Consider the following 26,845-nt stretch of genomic DNA (forward strand, 5'->3'; position numbering starts at 1 on the left):
CATTAAAAATATTAAATCCCTTAAACAGAGGGCTGGATCCTCAGCTGTGGATAGAGCTCAGCACAATTGATGCGGGGTTCGTACAAAGATGTTTTTCACAGGAGTGCGGCCTACATGGGTGTCCGTTTGATCTCTGGTGTAAATCAGAGCAGCCTGAAGACTTGAGCATGTTCCCTTTTCTTTGATGTATTCTCCTGATGCTAGCAGCTTGTGGTGTGGGGAATAAGAACCGGTACAGATCCTTCTGTGCTGGGGTTATCTTTCAGTGGCCAATTAAGCCAGGTTTAGAGCTGCTTGGTGCCACTGGGGCAGTGAAAAGAGGCCTTAGTGACCTGGTATTCTCTATAGTGGAGTCTTACTATAGAGAGTCTCAGCAGAGGGCAAGAAAAAAGAATAAGAATATCTAGAAGCAGAAGGAAACCTCCTTGATACAATACACAGAACCATCTTGGCATTGGTAGGATAAAGAGAGTCATCCACATTTGGAGGTGGCGTCGTCTAGGAACAACACTAGCATAACATGACAGCCTTCTCATTTCATCTGGAAGCCTGCCAATTCAACCACGCTCAGTGGGCTACAACCCCCAACTGACTCCAGCCAGTGGTAAGGAAGCAAGTAAGGCTCTTATCCTGTGCAGTGGATGCTGTGAGAAGATGAGTGGGTCCTATAGGCAATGACCCTTGCCTAGCTCTCCAGTAACACCACTTTCTGTGGACCAGGCTGGATCAGCAGCCTGATGGAGCAGAAGCAGCAGGTGCCAAGAACAGAAGAACAACATTGCCTGGCAATGGGGGATCTGGGTTTGGGACCTGGAATTCTTGTGCATCTCATCCCAGTGACGTCATTTCCTAGGGGGGTTGATAAAGAGAGGCAGAGGCACAGCCAGAGCTGCGGGGACTGGAGCTCTTAGCTCAACTAGTGTCACCACTTCTTGGTGGTTGGGCTGGGGGCAGGGCCAGGTGGAAACTAGCAGCAGCAATGGTCAAGAGCGGGTGGGAGACACTTCAAAAGAAGCATTTTTACAGGGTGGGAGGAATGGTTTTAGCCTATGTATGTGCAGTTAATGTTCCATCCCGGAAAATCACTGGCAGTCCTATTGCTCTAATTAGCCGCTGAGTATAATGGAGAGGAGAATAACCTTTCTCTGCTTTGAGCCAACAAGCAAATCCTCCCTAGGTTGTGAAATGGGAATTACTTTGCAGCAAAGACAGGAATCAGGGCTCTGGTGTTATGAAACTCTAGCACTGCCATAGAGCTAAAGTGGAATATGTAAACCCTGAACTTGGACAACTGTGGAAAATCTGGAATCCCAGATTTGCAATGTGCCTGGTTATATGAGCACTGAGCTCATAGCTGGCAACCATCTTCATATATGCTGCCAATTACTTTAAATTTGTACTAAAAGCAAAGCATGTACTGTTTTTACATTTGACCTTGGAAACATTTTAAGAGGTAGGAGTGAATATCCATTACATCTGAAATGTGGAGATAAACTCCTTTTGTTTCGTTTTTTTTCTTGCCTAATATAGGAAACACCAGCTGAACAATACAAACACCTTCAAACAACCCTACACCACAAATACCGGAAGCTAGGTATATTTTTATATGCTATTCAGAGCAGTCCTGCATTCCTCCTCCTTCCACTCCTTGAGCTGCTAATGTCCTAAATTTAGCTTCGGAGGCTTGAATGGACTTTTTCAGGATCTATAGGAGATTGAAATAGAGGTTCCAATAGAAACTGATAGCAATTAATTTGGGTTTTCTGAACAGCGAAGGTTGGTTTCAAGTGCTTTCTGTGGAAAGGCTGAGCATCATGCTCTAGTTTAAATTTAAATTTAAGTTCAAAGCAGTGGACTCAGTTTGTTTCCATGGGGAAAAGGGAATAGTCAATATTTTGCTACCCATCTTCTTTTTCATGTTAGGGGCCAGCCACTATTATGAAATGTTCCCTCATCATCATAACTTGCTTCCTCTACAGCCAACCACATAAGCCCCAGAATGAGTGACAACAGTTACATCCCTTCACTCTTAAAACCTTGCTATGCACCCTGCAGTGGGGATTTAAATTAATGACCCCATATAAAAATGCACTCCGTGGTAACACAAGTGGGGATTTTTTTATGCTCCACTGTCAAGCAGCCTCACTCTGAAGTTGGCCAGTGATACTGACGAGGGCAGAGCAAAATGGCAAGTGGGTTAGCAAGGTGCTGGTATTATTTACAATGTGTACCAGCTCAATTTGATCCCTATATACCAAAATATATCATGTACTATTGTGCGGTAACAAGTTGGGTCTGTGAAAATATTGACAGCAGCAAAGAATTGTGGTTTTGTGGAAATACTTTGCAGGTTCACCTAGAATTTTTGGCTAATTTTGAAATGGAAAAACAGGTCCCACAGGGAAAACAATTGCAAAAACAAGCCCAATATAAACTTAAAACCGCCACCCCCGTGAAACCATCCTCCGTTACTCAAAAAATGATGTTTTGTCAAGTAAATAATGCAATGTTGGAAAATTGAACACAGTTGGGAAATATGAACATTTTAGGGTTTGGAGAGGATTATTTACAAAATGAAAGCTCAGAATTGTGCACAGCTTTAGGACCTGATTCAAAGCTCATTGAAGCCAATGAAGGTTTGGGTTTTTCCATTGCTATGGGTAAACTGCCCCCTGTGCAGAGGACCAGCAAAAGATTTCAATGCTATCCATGCTTTTCACTGGCCCTCTGCACAGGGATGACCTTCAGCACCCCCTGCCCCCTGAATATGAGCATTCGTATTGAAATTAATGCTGTGTGGGTTCAATGCCACCTGGAATTCCTATTTTGGAATTCCTCGGATAGCTTTCCAAGCAGACCTTGCGGCTGGTTTGTGCTGGCAAACTGGTCCCACGCAGCCAGAGCAGAGGTCAGGATCTGGCCCAAAGTGTCTTCTGTGAGTTTTGATTCCTCATTTAATACAATATCTTCTTCATCTTGTTTACTGACCAAAAGAAATTAGAAGGTACACCCCCTACTGAATTGCTTCCTGCTAACCGTAAGAAAATTCAATTGCCCCCACTAATGTCAAACCATTGTAAGACCAGCTGAGATTTTCAAAGTTACCCAAGGAATTTGGATGCTCTATTCCATTACACTGAATGGGAATTGGGTGTCCAAAGCCTCTAGGCCTCCTTGAACATCTCATCTTAGATGTCCAGTGGAACCTTCCTATAACAAAGCCTTTTTCTCATGGATCTTCATGGTAAGCAGAAATTCAATATAAGTTGCCTTGCAATTTGTACATTATGATACCCTGAAAATTTTGGGACAGTTGGGCTACTTCACAACAGTAGTAACAGATTTTCACTATATGCAAGTACAATAAAGGCAGGTTTCACTATACATAATTATTTATGACTCTTGCCTCCACATCTGAGATAAATCCATTCTTCTGTTCGTTGGGTCTGTGCTTTGTCTCTGTGTTGAATAAAGTGTCAATTGTACTGAATGTGTTTGATTTGGCCGATAGTCGGTCAGTTATTCAGTCTGACATTAATTGCTTCTCAGAGATCCCATTCAGAGAACTGAGCACAAAATGGAGTGTTTTATTACATAAAAAAAAATCACATCTGAATTTCTTTGACATGACATTCATCCATTTAGAAGACAATGGTCTTTTATCCCTAAGATGTAAAAAACTAGCTAAGGAATCCCATTATATAAGGATCTCATTGTTTCCTTTCAGCCGGTAACCAAAACTGGACATAGTTTCATTTGAAAGAAAGATGTATAACTTTACTATTAATGTTTGAACAATACATATAATTGATAAAAACATCCTATTTTTATTGGATTGGTCAATCAGTTATTTCAATAATTATATTTTTTATGGGTTTCAGAGTAACAGCCATGTTAGTCTGTATTCGCAAAAAGAAAAGGAGTACTTGTGGCACCTTAGAAACTAACCAATTTATTTGAGCATAAGCTTTCGTGAGCTACAGCTCACTTCATCGGATGCATAATGTGGAAACTGCAGAAGACATTATATACACAGAGAAATCGCAGCAAGTACACACATATAGGATGAAATCCACCCAGGTTAGCACAGAGTGGTGTAATTCCCTGTAGGGGGATTTGCCCTAAAGGAAGGCAGGCAGAGTTGCTGTCCTTTACCTTCCATAAGTTTCTGCTGGGAGTGGAGTGAAACAGCTTTAACTTTCTACTTAATAGACTAAATTCTGCCCTGGGATGTATTCCAATGGCTCCCACTGAAGACAATGGTAACTGGGTATGTGCAACTAAGGGCAGAAGATTCAAGGGATTAAGGATGAAGACCTTGAATTTAGATCTAATCTTCAAAATGCTCAATGGCCTGGGCCAAGGATATCTAAAAGATTGCTTAAAGCTCTGGGATGAGGACTGTGGTCAGTAGATCTGCTCTTAGGCCCCCAGGAGCTGTCCACCAGCTAAAGTGTTTTCTTGACCTATGAAATGAAGTCCCAAAGGAACTACTAACTGTTATAAAACTCACTACCTTGTACTACAAGGGCAAAGCACACTTGTAAGCATATCCATACTTCACATCAAAAGCAATTCTTCTTTCAGCACATTGACAGCTGTCCAGTGTCTGACCATTATATAGAATTGTTAACTATAATGTAATGAATCAGACATAACTTTGAATATATGTAAAATAATTTAACCTTTAAAAATAAAATCCACAAAATTCCCCTAAATTTTATTAAATGTGTGGCACCTTGGTTGTCAGATAATCATACACTGCTATTTTAGTTATGTCAACATACTGATCTCTCACAGGAGGTCCCAGTGAGAGTTGTTTCTATCTGATAAATGGTGTCTTATGCAGCATTTGCTTATAAATGTTTTTTTACTGCATAACACTGCTGGGAAGTATACGTTAGAGGATGTGAGCTACTGTCATAGTAATATAGCACCAGTTTACTGAGTTAGTTCATTATGTTCTCCTGTAAGCTACTTCCTTGTTTCAGAGGACATAATCTTTTCTGCCACTCTTGTGTTCTTTGCTGATACAGTTTCCTTCGCTCTTTTGTACAGTCATTTCTCCTTTCCAAAAAAAGCTGATGTTTTCCCATAAGTGGATATGCAGATCAGTGGCTCCTTCACTTCTCTCTATCTTTCAGTAGTTCCTCTCAGTCCTGGGGTGTGTTATTCTTCACTTTCTGTCCCAGCACTCACACATTTCAAAGCAGCAGTAAATATTTTAACCTCTGGGGTGCTATGGTATATTTACAAAGGATAAGTAGGTAGAACACTAACATTTCTAAGATGACTAGCATCCCAGGCTCACAATTTTGGGCCAGATCCTCAGCAGGCGTACATCACTTTCACTTTACTGAATGTCAGGGGAGCTATGTCAATTTACACATCTGAGAATCTGAACATTTGGGCTTTGGACAAGTCACAGGGCTTCTTGCTGCCGTCATCATCTTGTCTGGTAAAATGCACAAACTCAGGGCCAACAATGAAAAAACAGATCTTGCATTTCAGTTGAGCTTTTCTAGGTTAAAATAAAAGGCTCATTGGTAGATCTGTTGCATTTTGTTTTACAACTATGTGAGGAATAACCGTTAAGCAGATGTTATTGACATTGAGTAAGGCTATTCACTGAAATAAGATACTCAGACCATATGGAAGAACCATTTGCACAGTGAAGAAAGCCACAAGAGTACTGTGGACTTGACGTTTATTGGCACATAGGACTGGATTGGAAATGGGCCAAACAGATTCAGACCAACGCAGGGATCAGGAATACCTCTGAGTTTTGTGCCTGAATGGATGGTTGCTTCCATTGTCGGTCCTGTGCTTCTTTGAATTAATGCTTGTGATGGCAGTATTGCCAAGAGTAACATCAGTGGATAATGCTGTGATGAGACTCTTTCAGAATACCAACAACACAGTATAAACAACAGCCTCTACCGCAACTGGCTTTTAAAATCTGTGGGGCCATCGTTGTCTATACTGCAATAAAAAACCTGCAGCACCAAGTCTCAGAGCCTAGGGCAGCTGCCTCAGGCGCGTGGATCTCAGGCTGTGGGGCTAAAAATAGCAGTGCAGACGTTCAGATTCAGGATGGAACCTGAGCTCTGAGACCCAGCCCACAGGGCACCAGAGCCCAAACAACTACACTGCAGTTTTAAAGCCCCTCAGCTCAAGCCTGCGAGCCTGAGGCAGCTGACCAGGGCCAGCCACCACCATCTTTTCTTGCAGTGTAGACATACCCACTATGACACTGATCACATCAGTCAAGAAGTTGAAATTATGCTGTGTTATTACCACACTATATTGTCTCAAGGCACTTTGAAAAAGATGCATGATAGTTTATCCATTTTGGCACTAGTCCCACGCTGCTTATGCCATACACCCTTGAAACTCACAGACCATTAGAAGGCACCTGCTACCTTTGGGGAACATTTGGGGAAACTGCTGTCTCATGTATCTGGCATATTAGGCAGCAGTGAATGGGTTAATAAACAGATTCCAATCCCAAGTAAGTGACTGAAAGCAAAGGGAAAATAAGATAGACTTTCAGATTGATTGAACTGGATTTGGCACCTCCAGATACGGAGTTTAAGAGAAAAGTTGCAATAGCAACTAGCACCCAGCATAGCACAAGGAGTCAATGGTGAGACTGATGGTACAACCTCAAATGATCACCAGCACTTAGGACAGAAAGAACACCCTGTGAATCAAGAATCGTGACAGCTTTAGGAAGGAACTGCATTGAAACTAACAGAGAATGTGAATGGCAACTAGCAGAACAGAGTCAAAACATTCTATCCCATGAGACACAGAATGTTCACTCCAGCTACAAAGTATTTATTGTGCATATACAGTGGGAAGACCATTAAAATGATATAGAGGTCTCGAGGGAGATGGTTCTCTACAGGGAGCTTGCCCAATCTACCCTATTTGCAAAATAAAGCCGACATATGAAGAAGAGCCTCTTCATCACAAAGAAGATTTAGTGGTAAATGCTAGGAATATTCCTAGAACAGGAGAAAAGAGGTCTGGCCACAGCTGAGACATGTGATTCAAACGTTAGACCAGAGTTCCACAGGGTTTGGTTATAAGCTTGTAACCACTGAAGAATACTGAATGTGTGCATCACCAAATTTCAGAATAAAACCTGTGCAGCAATATACATAACTATAAAGAAGCCAGAGAATTTTTGGCTTTCCCTCTTTTTGCATTGAATATGAAATTTATGGCATTTTGCCTGAAATTTTTATGGTAGCAGAAAGTAGATCTTGCAGTTGAAGCCTTCTTTCCCCCAGCCATGAATCCTTCCCACCCACCAATCTATCCAAAAAACATGAGACCTGGGCCATATAACGTGCCTTGGTATTCCCCCACATTCTTGGCCATTGCTGGGTGTATAACAACAACATGGTCTAGACTGAAGGTTTGATCTGTTATGACAAATCCTTATGTTGCTCTAACAGTCAATGAGGAAGAGGAGAATGAGGAGGACACATTTAAGAACAGGGGAGAGGAAGAAAGTGGGCAAATATGGGGATATTATTTTACAGATATTCTCCATATAGCATACTATGGGCTCAGTTATTGGCTGCCCTGTGTCAATGCCCAAGGAGGTAGAGAAAGTGCATGGATCCTTACTCTTCCCTTGAGCCCATGTGCAAAGGCTGGGCAAAGAAGGGTGCTGCTCCTGACAGTGCCCAGACTGGCCCTAGCTATCTGAAAGGAATGGATGAGGGGAGGGTAGGTCTGACATCATCTTCCCACCCTTCTATACCTGCCAGCATAGCTGACTGGGTGCTGAGGGGGATGTGCCGTGCATCAACTGCCAGTGCGGAAGCAGCAGAGCTCACACGTAAGCATGTACTCCCCATGAGAAATTTCTGACTGAGTCAGCCAGAATTCCCCCTGGGGGTTCTTTGTACAGTGCAGCCCCTCCACTGTGGCTAAGAGTCACAATCTGGCCCTATCGGATGCTATTTCTGGTACATGTTACTGTGTGCGACAACACCATGCAAATGGAAACTGCTTGTGGTAGCTGCTGACACTTACACCCACCCAGACTAAAACTTGAACCATTAATACTCAAAACATAAAGGGTCAACTCCAGCCCTTATGTACCTCCACTACTTCAGGAGAAGTGTATTCACTTACACCAGGGATGAATTTGGCTCATATGGGTTTGTGTGTTAACAAAAAGGCCAAATAAAAACTGTTTAGGTCACCAATTTTTCAAGCTTATTTTACATCTAGGCTGTTTTCCTAACCTAATTCCTCCTAGAGAATTTAATGAGCGTTGATTCGATTCATAGGCTATGGTATTTCTTCAATAGCTCTGAATCCCATAAAACCACATAAGGAAAGAGCTTTCTTATTCCAGGTGGTAATAGGTAAGTGTACCTCCAGTTTCCACCTGTTTTCATTTAGTCCAGGATTGTTAGCCTTGTCATGTTCTTGTCACTAATGCGGGATACAACTTGACACACTCATTAAAGAGTCCAATACTGCAAATCCTTACTCGCATGAGGGTTTGGACCCGCAATCAATGGGCCTGTCCATGTGAATATAGATTTGTAGGCTCTTGCCAGTAAAGCTGAAGCATTTCAGCTAGCAAAGCCCCCATGAGTCTAGCTAGAAAATTCAAACCCTGTTTACTTGGCTAAAATCTCCTTTTACATATAAAAATTATATAATAAATATTTTGGTCCTCAGCTCCTAGGCCCTCCAGCCTTTGACCTTGCAGCTAGCGAGAAGAAAAGAAGCTTTTTTAGCACTTAGTCCCCTTCACACACCCCGCATTCCCCCACTCCCAAGAACTTTGCTGTAACAGAGTGTGACTATATGATTAAAATATGACCATGTATATCATTGTTGCTACCACTGTTATACAATTGCAACAAATCTTATACAAAGTATGTCTTGGAAGGTGTCAATGGAAAAGTTATGATTTGCTGAATATGATTATCCTGTTTGTATGTGTATATGATTTTTGTACCTGAAGTTATGAATATTGACTATATGCCAGTATTTCAAATGTGTTTGCTCCTGTGGTGACACCCACAAGGTAGCTAGTTTACATCCAATCTAACCAGCACATTGTGAATGGACTATTCAAGTTGATGGCCCATTAAATAACATTTAGCTCACACAACAGACGATGGAAGAAGCTTAACCCTGCCTCATGGACCTTCCTGAGGGCACTTCAGCCAGAATATGGGTAATGGCTGCTCCTGAGTCATCATAGCATGTAAGGACATGTGACTTGATCATGTGACCCTGAACTCCATCATGTGCCTGTACTTTTCCACAAACTAAGAATGAGCATTTTCCCTTCACATGGGAGAAAGTATAAAAGGCCTTGGAAGCATCTCCATTTTGCCTCTTTCCTGCTCTGATCTCTGGACTTACATTAAAAGGAGCGTTCCAATCAATGGACTGAGAACCTTACAATCTTTTGGATGTTACCAGAGATATTAAAAACCAACCATTTACTCCATCACTGCTTCAAACCTGATACAAGAACTTTGCAATGAGTATATGGATTTGATTCCTTTGACCATTTAACTCTCTCCTCTTTCTTTTTTTATAAGTAAACCTTTAGATATTAGATACAAAAGGATTGGCAACAGCATGATTATTGGGTAAGATCTGAATTATATATTGACCTGGGTATGTGGCTGGTCCTTTGGGATCAGAAGAACGCTTTGGTTGATGAAATTGGTTTTACATAATGAGTCACCACTAAGTCTAGGGTCTGGGAGGGTTGGGATACCAAAGGACACTACATTTCTGACTTCTGGTTAACTGGTGTCATGAGACAGAAGTTTACTTTTGTTAGTGGTTTGGTATATCTTATGGAAGACTAACCACCAGTTTGGGGTGAATCATCCCTATTTCTCAGCAGTTTGTCCTGAATCTGGCATCCTCAGTTTGGACTCACTGAGGCCCGGTGACAAAGGGCTAACCAAGGCCCAGCCTACAAGAAGCCATTTGCCCCTTGCCCAAGTGTGGGGAGAGATGAGAATAGAAACTTCATTGCAACGCAACTCCCTTCTGACAACAAAAATTACTACAAGATGCCAGGAAGGGGGACTGAAGCCTGAGCCCCCCTGCCCTAAGGGGTGCCAAAGCTTGAGGGCTTCAGCCCTGGGTGGCATGCTTGGATTTTGGCTTCAGCCCTAAGCCCCAGCAAATTTAACGACAGCCCTGGTGACATTAAAATGGGATCCCGACCCACAGTTTGAGAACTGCTGGAATAGAGAGAGAGCCGTTGGCTCCTAGTTTGTGGCATATAGTTTTTATGCTCTTGTGCTCTTACTCACTCACTCCATTGAGGAGTCTGAAGAATGGGGCATGGATATCTGGTTACAGAATACAAAGGTTTGTGTCGAATAGAGTCAGATATGTGTTGTGGGAGGAACTCACCAGCTTATGGTTGTGCTGTAAGTCTAAATGTGGCCACCAAACTAAACGATTTGTGCGTGCAGAGAAAGCTGCTGCCGGATGATGTGCGTGGGACTATTTGAGGCAAATGTAACTGATAAATTTGAACTTCTCCATAGTACACTTGAGCAAGCCCTATTTTTATTTTGTGCAAACACTGCTGACATTTAAGAAATTTTTTTTTCCATTTAAAAGAGTTTCCTAAGGTAAATGGAGTTTGATGTCAATGAGGTGGGAAAAGGCAGCTATATTGAACACACTGTATGCAAATTTAGAGAACAAAGATCTTGAGTATTTCTTATGCATGAGACCATCCCAGGAGATATGACAATATTATGCATTGCATAGCATGGTGCCTGTATAAATAAGTCAGCTCATTAATGAGGCCTATTTTGCAAAAGCTTAACAAATAATAAGTTGGTTGTTAATTGTAGATACAATCAATAAGATTGTGTTTCCCTCTCTCTCTTTTTAAAACAGGGCTGTACATTTCTGCCATTCATGTTTCTGTAAAGATGTGATTCTCTGAGGAAACATATCTGAGGAGTTTGTTGTCTCTGTTATTGGTGATAAAGGTAAGCTGGGAGAGTTCATGTCATTTTGCAGGTAATATAGATCCTGATATTGCAACCTTACATGACAGATATTAGTCACATGACTATTAACTACAGGAAGGTGCTCAGATACTGCAGTGATGAGGAGAATATAAGAACCTATGTAGAATGCATGCACATGAATAACTTTACACACAGAACTAGTCACATGTATAAAGTTAAGTGGGTACAATCAGGGCCAATGGAACTACAACAAGTAACTGCAACACCTAAGTATTTGCAGGATCTGACCCATAGATATGATTCATAATGCAAAGAAAAAGATCTGACCGTTTTAAAAGAAACTTTCCTTTTTTGTTCACTCAACGCTTATCTGTCCTTGCCTTTGCAGTCAGTCAAATATTGAAACTGTTAAGTGCAGTATTTATTTAACCCTGCTGCCTTTTTCTATCTCAGTTCTAACCAAACTAATGATAGAATTTAAAGTCACAGTGGAACTGCCCATTTGTTTGTTTCCTGGTCAAGAATACCTGCTTGCGATCTACCTAACCACTTTTGTTGTTCATAAAAACCAGACCAAATCAGGGATGAAGAAGTATGTCTGAATTTTATTTAATTTTCAATAAGAAATGAAAAGTTCAATATACTGCTATTGCAGTTCTTGAATTCCATTATGAAACACACAGAAAAGCCAGAATGGTCTGATAATTCCAAGATGTCATTTTAATCCACACAAGGCATGGCTCACCCTGGATGATCCTTAGCTCTGAGCTGTGTTGATTACAGTCTTGAGGTTTGATACTGGAATCAATTACTCACTTGAGGAGTCTTTACTTATAGATGTACCACGCCTGAAATCAGACTACTTGTGAGATTAAGGACTATTTGGCTGAGCCAGGCTTTCAAGACGGGGTCCTGGCTAAGAACATATTTACCTTCTTATGTAGGAGCAATGAGAGTTTTGCCATTGATTTCACTGGGAGTAGGAGCAGGCCCATATTGAACAGTATGTTTTTGCAACAACATTTTTATCATCACAGTGATACACACAATTGCATTCCACTAAAATGGATCCTGCAGTTTAGGTTCCTATTCTGCAAGAAGCTTCGTGTGGGTAGACATCTGCACCCATATGAGCTCTCTGTGCAGGATGAGACTATGATGACCCGCCTACATAACTACTGAAGAATGCAGCTGCTCGTTGGTGCTATTCACTCCTGACTCTGCCTAGGCTCACAAAACTTTGCCAAGCCTTAATCTGACAGGACAGGTATCCGCAGATTTTAAAGGAAAGAAGAAAATGCTACAGAGCTGCTTCTCCCCTTTCCAGATGTGTCCAGTCTAGGTCCCCTCAAGGTTCAGTAGTTGAAGAGAAATTAGGATAGAAGTTAAGGGCCAGATCTTCAGCTGGTATAAATCAGCACAGCTCCACTGAAGTCAATGGAGCCACAACAATTTACACCAGCTTAGGATCTGGTCTTAATAATTGTACATTTGCACCTTGCTGACATGACCAGAGGGAAAACACTGTCAGACGGTCATAGAGTACATACCAAAAAGCTTCCTCAGTATATTTCCAACCTACTCTTATTTTGTATCCATTGATACAAGTGCAGGGAAACACAGGCTTGAAGACCAAATCATAATGGATGTGCTGGGGTGAGAAAGAGCTGACAAAGAGAATCAGAATGAACCACACTGCTTGCCACTTCAGCAGGATTTGTAAATTAATATGTAATAAACAGAGCACAACAAGCAGGCAACATATGGCAAATGGCATTAATGGCATTAGCCAAGGCTGTTTATTTACCAAAATACAAACGCAAAAATATAACTGGAATAATTAAACCGAGAGCACTTTGTTGTTGTTGTTGTTTCTAAACTCTATTGGAATTTGCCATTTTAAGGCAATACAAAGTCTTTTTCATATCAGACTACTTGTGAGATTAAGGACTATTTGGCTGAGCAAGGCTTTCAAGATGGGGTCCTGGCTAAGATGCAAAATCAGTGGCCATGAATATTTAACTAAGTACGAAAAATCTGAAGCACAATCATTTCATTAATTAGAGGAGGTGTACCAACTTGCACCAAACTTTACTCACTGAGCTCCAGGCCTGACTGCCCTTCTTGGAGCTTTCACTGATGAACTGCATTTCTTTTCCACTGGTAGTCCAGCAGCCGTGGCTCCCTAAGGGATGCATTTAAACAGCACATCCCATGGCAGCCCTGGACTTTTCTTGTCCCAGCTAGTGAAGGCAATACAAAGTCCTGTGGACTCTGCAGTTCTGTGGAGACAGTTATGGGGACCTTTCACATCTGCAACTGCTCTCTGGTGGATTTCTGCTGGGGGCTCTCTATCCAGGGGCGAGGGGTGTGACTCCCCTGCTTAAGTACACATACCCTTGCGCTAGTTCTCTTCTAGCTAGCATGAGTATAAATAGTAGTGTAGCCACAGTAGCACGGAAAGCATAGCTGAGCAATACCAAGGACATACCCAGCAGTTTCAGCCTCTATGGGTATGTCTACGCTGGAGTTAAAAACCTGTGGCTGGCCCATGCCAACTGACTCGGGCTCCGGGTAAGGGGTATTTAATTGCAATGTAGATGTTCTGGCTCGGGCTGGAGCCTGGGCCCTAGGACCCTGTGAAGGAGGAGGGTCCTGGCTCTTGGGCACCATCCTGAGCCCAAATATGCACACTGCAATTAAACAGCCCAGCAAGCCCAAGTCAGCTGGCGTGGGCCAGCCACTGGCGTCTAACTGAAGTGTAATCACACCCATTGAGAGCTAGCACAAATGTGTGTACACAAGCAGGAGAAATCACACCCCTATCTCATAGTGTAGACATAGCCTTCATGTGCCAGAAAACCTGGCAGAGGCCACAGGATGGACCTGACTCAAGAAATGCAGTGGACATTTACTCTGAAAGCACCTGATTGCTAATATTATATTTACCTGAAGCAGCCAATATCTATGAAACAAACATTTATTTATCCTTTGTTGCTTTGGAATCAGGGATGTTCAATAAAGGAGGAAGGACAAAGCAGTTAAAAATTTACAGGAACTGGTAAGGGGTGGGCTGCATGATCTAACGCAGTAGATCTTTTCCCATCCCTGTCTCTGAATCTGTATATGCAAGAACAACATAGCTCCTACAACGGCTCAACCAGAAAGGAGTCTTCTCTTTTGTTCACTTCAAAACCTGTGGACCACGTAATTCTCTCTATTCCCCAGGCTTGTCTACAGTGGCACTTTACAGTGCCTCAACCCTTTTGCTCGGGGGTGTGAAAAAACGCCCCCCTGAGCGCGGCAAGTTTCAGTGCTGTAACGTGCCAGTGTAGACAGTGCACCAGTGCTGGGGTCCGCACTCCCAGCCCTGGTAGCTACTTCCCTCGTGGAGGTGGGATTTTTCCTAGCGCTATGCCGCGACTACACAAGCCACGTTAAAGCGCTGCCGTGGCTTTAACGTTGCCAGTGAAGACGTTGTGGAGTGTGTTTAGGATACACAATAAATCCAGCTTTGAAATGGAGGACTCCGAGTCAGCTCAGAGTGCCTGGTAATGGGGATAGGAAAATGCAATAGACACGTTAAATCCAGGCAGATTTCCTTGGGTTGTAATTTGATTCACCAGTGAGAAACAGATTGATTTTACAGATTGTTAAGCAGAAATGATCATTTGCTCCTCTGAGAAAAATCTGAAAGATAAAACCTGCTCACCAGTGTAACCATGGAGCCACTGTGGATAGTGCTGGCTGTGCCAAAGCAGGAAACAGCAGTTATCTTGTGGCACACTGAGGTCCACTCAGAGCCAGGAAATGCCGTCACAACCTGTAGCCGATAAAACAAACAAGCCCAGAGGGGGTTATGGAGATGCATGGAAAGCATTTTTAGAACAGCACAAAAGAGCTGAAAACAGCATAAACTGTGTTTTGTTTAAATAAATCCTTAGCCCTTCCTTTCCGCCCCCCATGCCAGTGACACTTCTGGCAGGTTCTCACACTCTCAATCCAGCTAATTCTTTTACTTTTCATTATGAATTCAAAAAGAAACTTGCAAGCATAAAGAATCCATAACAAAAAAAAAAGAAAGCAAATGCTCCTTCCCCTTGCTAATGTCCTTTAGTGGTGTTTAAACTTATGGTAGATGAAAGAGTTAAAACAAAATGAAATACAGTATGATATCAACAGGCCAAATCCTTAAGCTTTTACTCAAGCAAAATCACTGAAGTCAATTGAAATGTTGTCTCAATAAGCACTGAGTGAAAATTAAGAAAGGGCTTTTGAGGACTAGTTTTTTGATGATTAGGTCAGATACTTTCGGAGCAATTTTAACTCCCCCAGAGCACACCAAGGGGAAACTGCAGCTCTAAACATTTCCCACTGCTAATTCAGGCACGAGGACGTCAGTTCTTTTATTATACATATTTACTCAACAGAGGAATTTTGCAGGAGAACTGTTGTTGTAACAATCACTGTAATAAGAACCTGAGGTAACTGCAGCAGTATGGCTGAGAAAATTAAAATAATGTGCCTGGAATGGATGCTTCCTCTTACAAAAATACTGCTAAGCATTAGGCAGTACACACACACACAAAATACATAACATAGAGCGTGTTGGATGTATTATTTGTCTACCTGTCAGGTTCTAGATCAGGAAGAAGCAAAATTACTGATAGATTATGCAATGGAAGTGCCCAGCGATGTGCATTATTAATTAGTCCCTGGTTGTTAGGTTTTAGAACAACGCAGTGGGTCTAACTACCCTACTTGCTTCTGGGGCAACTTATTCCTTGTCTTCCAGCAGAAACCAGATACCAGTAGAACCAGAGATCAGAGACTAACAGAGGCTAGTTGAAGGATTATAAGGGAGTTTACTAGAATTTTTGCTCAGGCAAGGATGGACCAATGGCCTGCCCGCTCTCTTCTGAGGCCTGAAAGATCCTTCCTCATTCTTGAAAGCATGTTAAATGGCCTTTCCCCTACAGCAAATTCTTCAGGGCTCCCCCAGTAAGGATTAATTCCAGATCAATGCAAGATTTTTCACGGGGAGGGCTGGAGGCCCCTGCACCCATCAGGCAACTAAATCTGTCACTACAGTTGCCAACACTTTGGCACTGCTCATAGATAGGATTATCAGTTCTGGTTGGACATATTCCTGGAGGTTTCATCACATGATATAATCTTTAATTAAAGATTAATCTTTAATTCCTGGAGATTCTAGGACAATCCTGGAGGGTTGGCAACCCTACTCATATAGCAGAGAGATCCCCAAACCCTTAACATACAGCAATGAGGTAACCCCACTTGTACCCTAGCAACAGCATGATAGGAACTACATGGTGTCCTCCAGAGGACGCTGTGCAAAAGATTATGGGGATTCACTGTCACTATACTTCGGGCAGAAGAACCGATAGAGGATGGAGGAGTTTATTACTCCCTGATGTCTGATTTGGAGTGGGATGGTGAAGGTGCAAGAATTTCTGCTTCTTTGGTAGGAACAGTAGTCCTAATTAGCAGTATCTAGAAAGCCCTGCTAGAGAGGGAAGTCTGGCACCCTAAAGACCACAGAGGAGTCCCCTGACAGTGGTGGGAGGGAGGGTGAGAAGAGGGGCATCCCCCAAGAAGACAATAAAGCTAAGTGTAGGGGGATGGGTGCCTGAAATATAAGGGAAGAAGGTTGACAGGAGTTTAGGGGAAAGGATCTCAGTGTGAGGGTAGGAAAGTGTGTGTTTTCTTGGAGGTATAGATTTTCTTGACCCTAACCTCCAAGCTGTAGCGTAGTCGAGGGCAAACATGGGTAAACAGAGTTTATCTACTTCTCATCTGGGGACTATGGAGTTTAGGTTAGTTTTACCCACTACTTTTTTACCACTACATAACTCTCTCCCAAGTAACCTATAGGGCTGAACCAATGTCAACTCATGCAGGGGTGGGTAAGTGTGGCCTTCACAAATCAAACTTGGCAAGCTTTACCCATCCTTCATTTAAATTATGATACAAGTTGCAGGCTGTGGTGATGCATTAAAATAAACCACCACTAATTCACTTCTCCACTACATTTACAAAACCCATCCTAAACCCAGAAACTTGTGTGACTTTGGCACAAAAAAGCGTCATGCCAAAAAAAGCTACTGAAATAACTTATTGCCATTCTCTACAAAGAGTGAGTAACTTAAATGTGATGCTACTCCATCTCTATAGCCCTTTACCTAGATCAAAACGTTGTGGGCTCAAATTTTACATTGACTTACATTTCATGTGATTTTATGGACTCCAATGGCATCACACGGGGTGCAAATCAGCACACAATTTAGCCCTATATCCTTTATTGATACATTAATTCCTTCCCTTCCAGCCTTCTTTTCCCCACCTCTTTCATGTGGTTTGAACCAATTCAGTGGAATGAGTACATTTACAACATTGCAGAACTAGCCAGCTTTCTGTTCATAGCCTTAGGAGACACCGTCAGTCCGCAATCCTGAATTCAAGTACTGATTAGACAGCACAGAAAGCAAAACATAAGGCCATCCTTTCTCAGCCTGCAGCAGCAGTTTGGAATAGAAAGCTATTAGTAATCCCCTCTGTGTTGCTATCACTGCAAATTAGAGTTTTTCGTGGATTACCCCAGGATGTAAATTTCATATTTTAAAACTTCGTTGTGGCTGCTGAGTCTGAGAGTACAAAATAAGCTGTTAGCAGTAATAGATATATAACCAAGAGTGTTTAGGATATAACTTCTGCTTCAGAGGGCTTGATTAAAGGCTCAGATTAGAGTATCAGTTAATACATTTATATTTATATTGTCAGGCTGATCTGAAACTAACAAAATCATTAGAAACAAGAAAAAAATCAAGCTGATTAAATCAGCTAGCCCTGCTTTATGCAAAACATGCAAACATTTTCCTTTTGTCCTCTTTTCTGCATGAGTTTTTGTTTGTTTGTTTTTGTTTGTTTGTTTTGGGGTTTTGTTTGTTTGTTTGTTTGTTTAAAGAGAGAAAGGTTCAGCTGTTTAAGACTAAATCAGGAAGAAAAAGAAAATGCCAATTTAGGAGTTTGTAGGTATGCCCGGCTCAAAGCCTGAATAGAGGGTAGGGATACAGATTAAGGGGCATCTCCTCATCCCAGTATGTGTCAGGAATGGATATGTGGCTCTCCTTAGTGTGAAGGGGACTTATACACATAACTCTCACAGAGTTTATAGGCTGAGTGTCTCTGTCGCTTTTCCCTTCACACCTGGAGGAAAGGCTGAGTCAAGAGCCATCTGCTGCCTTTGCATGCCATCAACAGACACAGGTGAGCAAGTTCTCAGCCAAATGGGTCTTATCTGGGAGCCTTGCCAGGTGGAAGAAACAGGCAGAAACAAGCATCAGGGTCAGAAAAAAGTGTATTTTTGTCCCAGCTAATACTGAGGAAGCATCTCCCACAGGGCTTGAAATGAGACTCATGGCTGGCATTGCTACATACGCCTCTATGGAAAGAGATGAGAATATATCCTAACTGTCCAGTCTAAAAAAACCCCATGTTCCACAGCCATATAATATGTCACTGTTAGACTTTCACTGAGCATACAATAGAGCTCAACAAACAAGTCCAAAAATGAGAGACTGCCAACATGTCTCTTTTTGCTCATAGAAAAACTATGCACCAGTTCTTTCTTGCCCATCTTGTGCAGGCAGTTTCATTAATCATTTTCTCAATAACCATTTGCTTCTAATGTTCATGGCATATCCTGAGGCTGGAAAAGGATGTACAGCTGGAACATATGGTCCCAGCAATGGCTAGCTGGCATGGTTTGAGGATCTGTGTTGCACAGACTCTTAGATGGGCAAGATGATGATGGGCACATCAGAATTTCTTAAAGAGTAGAGCTGGGCAAATAATTTGTAACCACTCGGTTTTCTTCGGTTTGTGAGTTGCCTGGGGACAGATTGCAATTTTCAGGAATTTATGCACCAAATAATTTATCTTTGAATCAATCCTGGGCTATAGATTATTCATGAGCAGTTCATTGGCAGTACTCAGTGTTCAAAACCAAACTGTGATCTGACCGGACACATAGTTTAATGGTTCCTGACTAGAGGTGAAATTCCACATTATGCCCAGGATCACTCAAGGTTTATGCAATACCCGAGTGCCACTACAGTGCATAGCCCTTGTGCAAGCTCCTTGGCACAGGGGTGAATTTCACCTTGCATTGGAATAATCCTTCAGATCAGGTTCCTGATGCAAAACACTCATGTTTACAAATGCAAAACTCACTTTCTGTGACTATTCTCCACTATGTGCTGTTCTCACAAACTTTCCTGCTAGCAAACACAGTAACAGGAATACCAGAGGAAAGCAAAAACATAAGAAGTGCTAGCACAGTTAAAGTAAAGGCAGTAACTAAAAGTTGGAATAACTTTTAGCCAAAAATAAAGGCTATTGATGGCACCGACCTTGTGTGCAGTATCCATATTTCAAGCCTAGGCGTAGCAAACAGAAGTGAAGTAGCCTGAATTCAGTGGGACAGCCAGGCCACTCTGAGCTTGATGCAGCTTGAAAACAAAGCTTTTCTGGATGCCATGAGACAAACCTTCCATTGTTTGCATTATTGGAGAACACACAGAATGCTATTTAAAGGTGATTGTCATGGCTGGATCATGGGTGACCAGATCAAGAGTCCAGGGTCATGAGACAGGAGTCCAGTGTTGACTGGGTCAGGACACCAGTGGGGTTGGGGGGTCAGAGGCAGGAGACAAACTGGAGATCAGAACCAGCAGTCGGGAACACAGTCAGGATACCAAAGAATCAGAGACAGGAGACAAACTGGAGGTCAGGAACCACAAGTCAGATGCCAGGAATCAAGCTGGTTTGGAATGCCAGGAGTTCAAGCCAGGGAAGGAGAAGCGGATAGAAGGAAGCACAAAGCACACAGTCTAGAATGGGGTAGAACCCAGTTGTTCAGATGGCTTCCTGTTCCTGCTGCTGGCTTAAGCAGAGCCAGTGGGCCAAATAACTGCTAAGGGACTCTACCAATGAGCCCTCTGGTAAGCTGCTGCCAGATGGAGGGTTGGCACATGGGCTGCTTCCATGAATACTGCAGGCCAGTAGGGTAGAGTGAGGGGGAACTAGCATAGAGATCTGTGTTTACCTGCCAGAACAGGCCTGCTTGAACCAGGAACATATGTATTTACAAGACTGTAAATGTATTGGATTTTCTACTGTCCGAATGCTGACCATGTGCAAGGAAACATAATTCTGGAAACGTCTTCCACAGCCAGACCTACAACATCCAGGTTCCAAGGACAGGCTGAAGAAAGTGGCCCTGCATCATGTGCAAATTTGGTGACAATTGGAGAATTTGATTCTTAGTAAAATCACAATTTCTTACTAAGCAGAATGGGACATATAGGTCAACTTCCCCAGGTGTACTGATCAAGGTGGATGGCAGAGTTAAAGCGATGGCTCCACCTGCTCCCTTTTCAAGTTGCTCATGAACTACACAAGGGTGGTGAGGGCAGCTAGTCCTTCATCTCACTGCATTATTTAGTAGCTCGATAGTATACATCTGCCACCACAAACACCGTTTACCATATGGCACTTTGCTACAGATCTTTGCTGGTACTACAGCATGCACACATTGTTTAAACACAATGATGGTATCACCCTAGAGTACTGGTTTTCTGGGAAGTAAGTATTTAGGGAGAACACGCTGGTACTAGGTGCCCCTCTGCAAGTTAATTTGCCTATAGCTTTACTTATGGTCAGTAATGCCCAACTGTCAACAAATTCGATTCTTGGGCTGCACCTTTTACCAGTTTCTTCCATGCTTCTCATTCCAGCCCAGTGACCTAGCCCATTTGTCCCCATTGTGTGTAATTAGCACAGTAAAGCAGGGGCTATACCAGTCATGGTAAACCTCACATGTATGAAACACGAGAAAGAGGAGCAAATTATTTTGCAATCTGTCTCTCTTTTCTCAGCCATGCTCATTTGGGTACCCAGGCAGCCAAACCTAATTTATTGCTCTTTGTAAATTATTGACCCATTTATTAAATTGAAATGTATCCTACCTGTCCTGAGCAAGCTACCTACCTGGAACAATCATTCCACTTTTATGTCATTGGAAATCATTCTTTCACTATATCATTAAAACTATTTATCCTGTTTCTTCTTCTTCCCCACCAGATACTCACTAAATTAAAATACAGCAAGAGAAATGTGCTAAAGAAGGGTTGGGCTTGTTAAAGCAAAAATATATTTGGCCTCATCATAGTATCTGCTTAGAAATACCTTGGGCTTAGTTACCATTCAGTGAAATAGTTTCCCAAATGCACAGAAATTGGAAACTCCAGAGCAAGGCTGGAGGTTATTGGCAGTGGAGTTTTTGTGTTCATATACCTGTTAGGTATCTAGCTTTTGTTAATTTTTTTTCTGGTATTAAAAACACAGATATGTGCTCAAAATATAGTTATAAAGTTTAGCCATTAGTGAATGGAAAACACGTAAATGCAAAGCTTGTATCAACATGGTATCACGCTACAGCGTATTTAGGTTGAATTTATGGGATTGTTTTACTGTATGATTTCAAGAAGAGCCCTATTTAATACATGCATTAAACAACATTAAACATTAAAAATAAAATGAAGACAAATAAAATCCTTATTAAACCTACTAGCATTATGGTTAATGCAGGGTTGAAAGTTGGAAATCTGAAAGTTTCTGTAGTCCAATATCTTCTTTTTTAGCCTCATATCATAAAAGCAGCTGCAGTACTTCTCCTTAAAACAAATAACTGCTGGAACAATTTTGTGTCAACAGTTTTGTTCAGCCCCAAATGATATAATCTAGATGCCTAACTACATGGCATGCAGATGCAATCAGGGAGTTAGATGTCAAAATACATAATGTTGCTCCTTCTTCCAATACCGGTGTCCCATTCTGACTCCAGCATCACCCCTCTGCCAAACAGTGACAGAAGTCTGGGGCCTTTCAAGGTTGACTTCTCAGTAGAGGAGGTCTGGTTGTACCAGTGACATGGAGTGTGGTAACTTCTAAGTGTAATTTGTTTTCTTTACGCATGTACACCAGTTGTGTAATGGAAGCGGTCAAACAGCATGCAGGGCAATCCGTTCTTTCAGGAATCTCAGCCCAAACATCAGTGCTGGTTCCCATGGAACAACTCCACCTCAAGCATTGACTCTAACCAAGGACCAAGGCAGAAAGCAAACTTTCCTGCTGCTCATACAGCTCCCTCTCCACTGACCACTCCCTCCACAGAGAGCCTCGCATAGCAAAAATGAACAATAACACAGCATGTCTCCCCAACACTCAACATTTGCTTGTTTGCTAAGAAAAAGATTTTGGAAGCCTGCGTCATGGCTCCATCTTGTGACACCTGCCAACATGATAATATAGGCACAAAACTGTGTTCACAGAAATGTGGGGACAAAAATGGCGGCTGGGTTGAGGCTACAGTGGCTTTTCTGGATGGTTTCTGCAAGACTTTTTCGTCATCTGAAGCATGCAATGTCATCACACAAACTGTATGGTCAGAACTAAATTGTAAATGGCTTAGTTCATTGTTGGATCAACCTCTTAGTACAAGCTCATGCAGATAAACTAGTGTGTAATTAAGTGCTGAAAGAATAATTCATTATTTGTAGGCAAGATGTTCCAAAGAAAGAATTTATGGAATCTACCTGATATCCAGTATATAAGACTGAATTATTATTTTATGTCTTGAGCACCAATAACATGTTCAAAGCTGCATACATTTATAAAGAAGATTACTGGACAGAGAATAGTTCATTACCTCAATCTTAGCCTAATTTTAGACCTCAGCACTCAACAGCATCTCCCATACCAAAAGATAATAAATATAGATAAGGATCTTGATCCAGAGCAATTAACTGAAGTAATTCTGGTTCAGGAGAGTGACTCATTTTCATCATATGGCAAAGTCATTAGTGATCTGAGAGCACTCCATAAACTCTTTGGGTGGACTTTAGCTTAGTGTTGGATAGGAAACAGTTGCTAATACAGAAGGAATTTAGTCAAGTTAAGCAACAGCTCTAATGGGAGCAGTACAAGGTATAGTATTAAATACATTGATTTTGCAGCCTTTATTAAGGCTTACAAGACTGCAAAGTCCATACTCCCACCCACTGAGCTGCAATTAATACAATTGTGTATCACGCCGAGAAAACCCAGTATTTGTAAGAGCAAAAAATCGTATGAGCCTTGATGAAAAATAGTTCTAGTCCGCCCAGTGGGCCCATCATATAAGGAATGTTGCTAAACACATCACCACCAAAGCATTGTGGGGGGAGGGGGGGCGGGTTGGCCTGATTTCATACAGCAAGTTAAAATAAAGGAATACCTTGTTTATATCGTGCTGAGAGTCACTAAAATGACGTTGGCGCACAATTTCCCATATTGTGATACCAAAGTAATGGTCATGATTGGCCTGTTGCCAGCTCATATCTATTCATAAAGAGGTGCAATTACTTGCGAAATGAAAATACAATCCCAGTCCTGCAAGCAGGTCCATATAGATGGACCCATGTGCCTATGCAGGACTTCATTGAAATCAATCCATAGGCCCCTGCATGAGTGCAGAGATCCACCCAGGTGGAGCTGCTTGAAAGATTGGGGCCTATAGTCAATACTCCGTAAGAATGACACATGTCAAACCAAAAGAACTAGGAAAACTTCTAGTACATTGACATATTTCATTAAAACTTGTACAGCACTCTTCATCTGAGGTACTCAAAGACAAACATCAGTTAATTCTTATAACACCATTGTGAAGTTGGTAAGTAAGTATTTCCATCTAAAATGGATGGGGGAAGGGGAATTTAGGCACAGAAAGGTTAAATAACACTAAACATCACACAGTGGCTGAAACCAGAAGCCCAGTTGTCCAGACCTCTGCTGTAAATATTAAAATATGCTATAAGCAAACACCTGTATTGTTAATGGGATTAGTACATATATTCCCCCATGAAAAACACCCAACATGCGTCTTTGAGGACTTAAATGGTCAATAAATCAAACTGAATTTGGGATTTTTTAAATAGACATAGGTTTCTAAAATGGAGATCAGATTGATGAATTGCAATTCATGAAATTCCCGAAGTCACAGTGATGTTCTGAGGATAAATACATTAAAGATAGTGATGGGGGCCATATAAGTACCTAAGATAGATAGATGAATATGCTTTTGCTTTGGAGAGAATATCAGCATCAACAGACAATGCAAGAGAGATGGTTAGTACCATGTGATGGTTAGCTAATGATGGTTAGCACCCATATACTATAGTACTTTAATCTTCCATGCCCTATCCAAAAAGTATCCACTCCAGTCCTCACAACACTTCTCTGGAGAAATTAGGAGCTATTATCCCTATTTTACAGAGGGAGAACCTGACACTCAGGTGTGGACTGTGGAAGGGCAGATTTAATGTCAACGTGTTCAAATTTGGGTGCCTAAAGTTATGTTACTAAGGGAAAAACCACCAAAGGCTCAAATGGCACCTTGTCAGTCACTTTGCCTTTGAAAATCTCCCCTTAAATCTCATATTTAGGCACCAAAATAAAAATACAACCTAATTTTCAGAGATGCGGAGCACCACAACTCACACTGACTCTAATAGGAACTATGGACTTTAATAGGAACCACTTTTGTTTAGGTGCCTAAATATTGATTTAGGTGTTGAACTTCAGGCATCCATGTTAGAAAATGTGGCCTATGTCCAGTATTAAAGTTGGAGCTAGAAGTGAGGAACTCTGGGCTTTCTGCCCCATGTGCAATCCACACTAATTACCGTTCAACGGCATTCTGCTGTTTGGCAAATCCCTAACATAGAAGAACCAATGGCATTTATTTTGGACAGCTCAATCAGAACTAATTTGATTTTACTGGACCTCATCAGGATCTTTGCAGCTGATACTTAGTGTGATAGCAGCTGTGTCCTTTAACATTTGAGGTAAAATCTGCACCAGGTTCACTCTTGCTGCTTGCATCCTCCTTGATCTATCTCCATCCCCTGTGCTCAAAGGGAGAGGGAGCTACTTCAGTCAGTGCCTCTTTAGCCATCAGATGCCCTATCCATGATCCCACACATGCCTCATCATGACAGCTATGCCTATGGGGAAGCTGTGGCTGACAGAGCACAGGGCAACACTCTTGGGGGCTGATATAGGTGGAGGGCTCCCAGCTACAGAATTTCTTATCAACAGATATCAGAATGAGTCTGAGCCTGACCAAAGTGGTACTTCTTTTTGCTTCAGGCTTCCTGCGGTGATAAAGAAAGAACAATGGCCCAGAGTCACCTCTCATGTATAGCTAGTAAGTATCAATGACAGAAACACTGAACTGTGTGCTTTACAGACAGTTTGTGCTCTGATTTGACCTGGTACATGATACTTAGATACCACAGCGATGGGTGCATTAGAAATGCTTACCTAGAGAGACAGCCGGATGCACATTTATTGTACCTATATTTCTGGCTTTATCCTCCATCAACATTTCTTTTGCCTTGCTTCTCCGCACACAATGGACAGATAGAAATCTTTACACTGAGGATTTAAATTAAGGTCAGTTTTTGAATCATCACACAACTCTTTTAAACATTCTTGGTAGTTATCTTTAGGTCTCTATCAACTATGCTGGCTCTGATGAGATAAGCAGGGATTTACTGAAGCTTCCACATAACTATGGATATCTTTGAATAATATAAGAACCAACCTGAAACTTCATTCCCATTTTCAACCTAACCAATGCTTTTTGAAGATTCTGGTAAGCTTAACTTTTACTACCCCCTCAACTCATCTATATTTGTGCACACCTCTGCCTGCCAGAATCAGAAGCAGGAAGACTGAAAACACTTATTCTCATGAGTTTTACAGTCTAATGCTGCAGACCCAAGAGTCTCTGATAGTTGCCATGCACATCTGGGATCAAATGGCGATCTCATTTATACCTATGCAGCTCCATTGATGCTAATCAGGTTATATCAGCACAAAACGGAGCAGAATTTGGACCCTGAATTTTTGGGTGCTTATTTCAACCAAACCTGAACTCCATTCCCCAATCAATACCCTTGAAACCAAAAATGTTACCTTGTCTGACTTAGCACTTGCCAGTCTAGAAAAAACAACCTTCTCCTCAGCCCCCACATGCTTTTTGTGGTGATTGCTTGATAAAATTATACTTATTGTAGTCTAAAGATCACTGGGCTTATGGAATAATCAGTAATTACTTACACACACACACACACACACACAAGCTTGGATCTTGTATATGTAAAGTAAAGCAAATGAATCAAGGCCAGATTGTATTTATCTTCCATTGTGTAAGATTGAATACATAGTTAAATTAAGAACAATAGGTATTCATAAATCAGCTTGAGTGCCCATGAGAAACTAGTCTTCTAATTAAATAAGAAGAGAATGAGCATTCCTTGTTCCAGGAATTGTTATTTGGTACTGAGGCAGACTATACTGATAGTTAGCAGGGAGACATTTTCTAGCTAGAAGAATCATTCTTTTTTAATTTATAACTATTTTACAAAAACTCACTGCCCCTTAAATTATTATTATTAAAGCAATTTAAGAAACACGAATTTAATTTTTTTTTCTAAATAAGCATAAAAAGGTTTTAAATCTTTCTTACTGGAAAAAAAAATCCTTTTGCGCAATGCATAAATACAGAAATAATTCTGCTCATTTGAATGGTAACTATTGTGTCACTTGCCTTTGTTTTGTCCTTAAGCTAAACAATGTAAAGAAATTAACATCACTCACACAAGAGGAAGTTCTCACACAGAAAATGCATACAATTTTGAAAAAAGAATAGGTCAATT

This window comes from Caretta caretta, chromosome 2 (genome assembly GCF_965140235.1).
Source record: "Caretta caretta isolate rCarCar2 chromosome 2, rCarCar1.hap1, whole genome shotgun sequence".
Taxonomy (NCBI): domain Eukaryota; kingdom Metazoa; phylum Chordata; order Testudines; family Cheloniidae; genus Caretta; species Caretta caretta.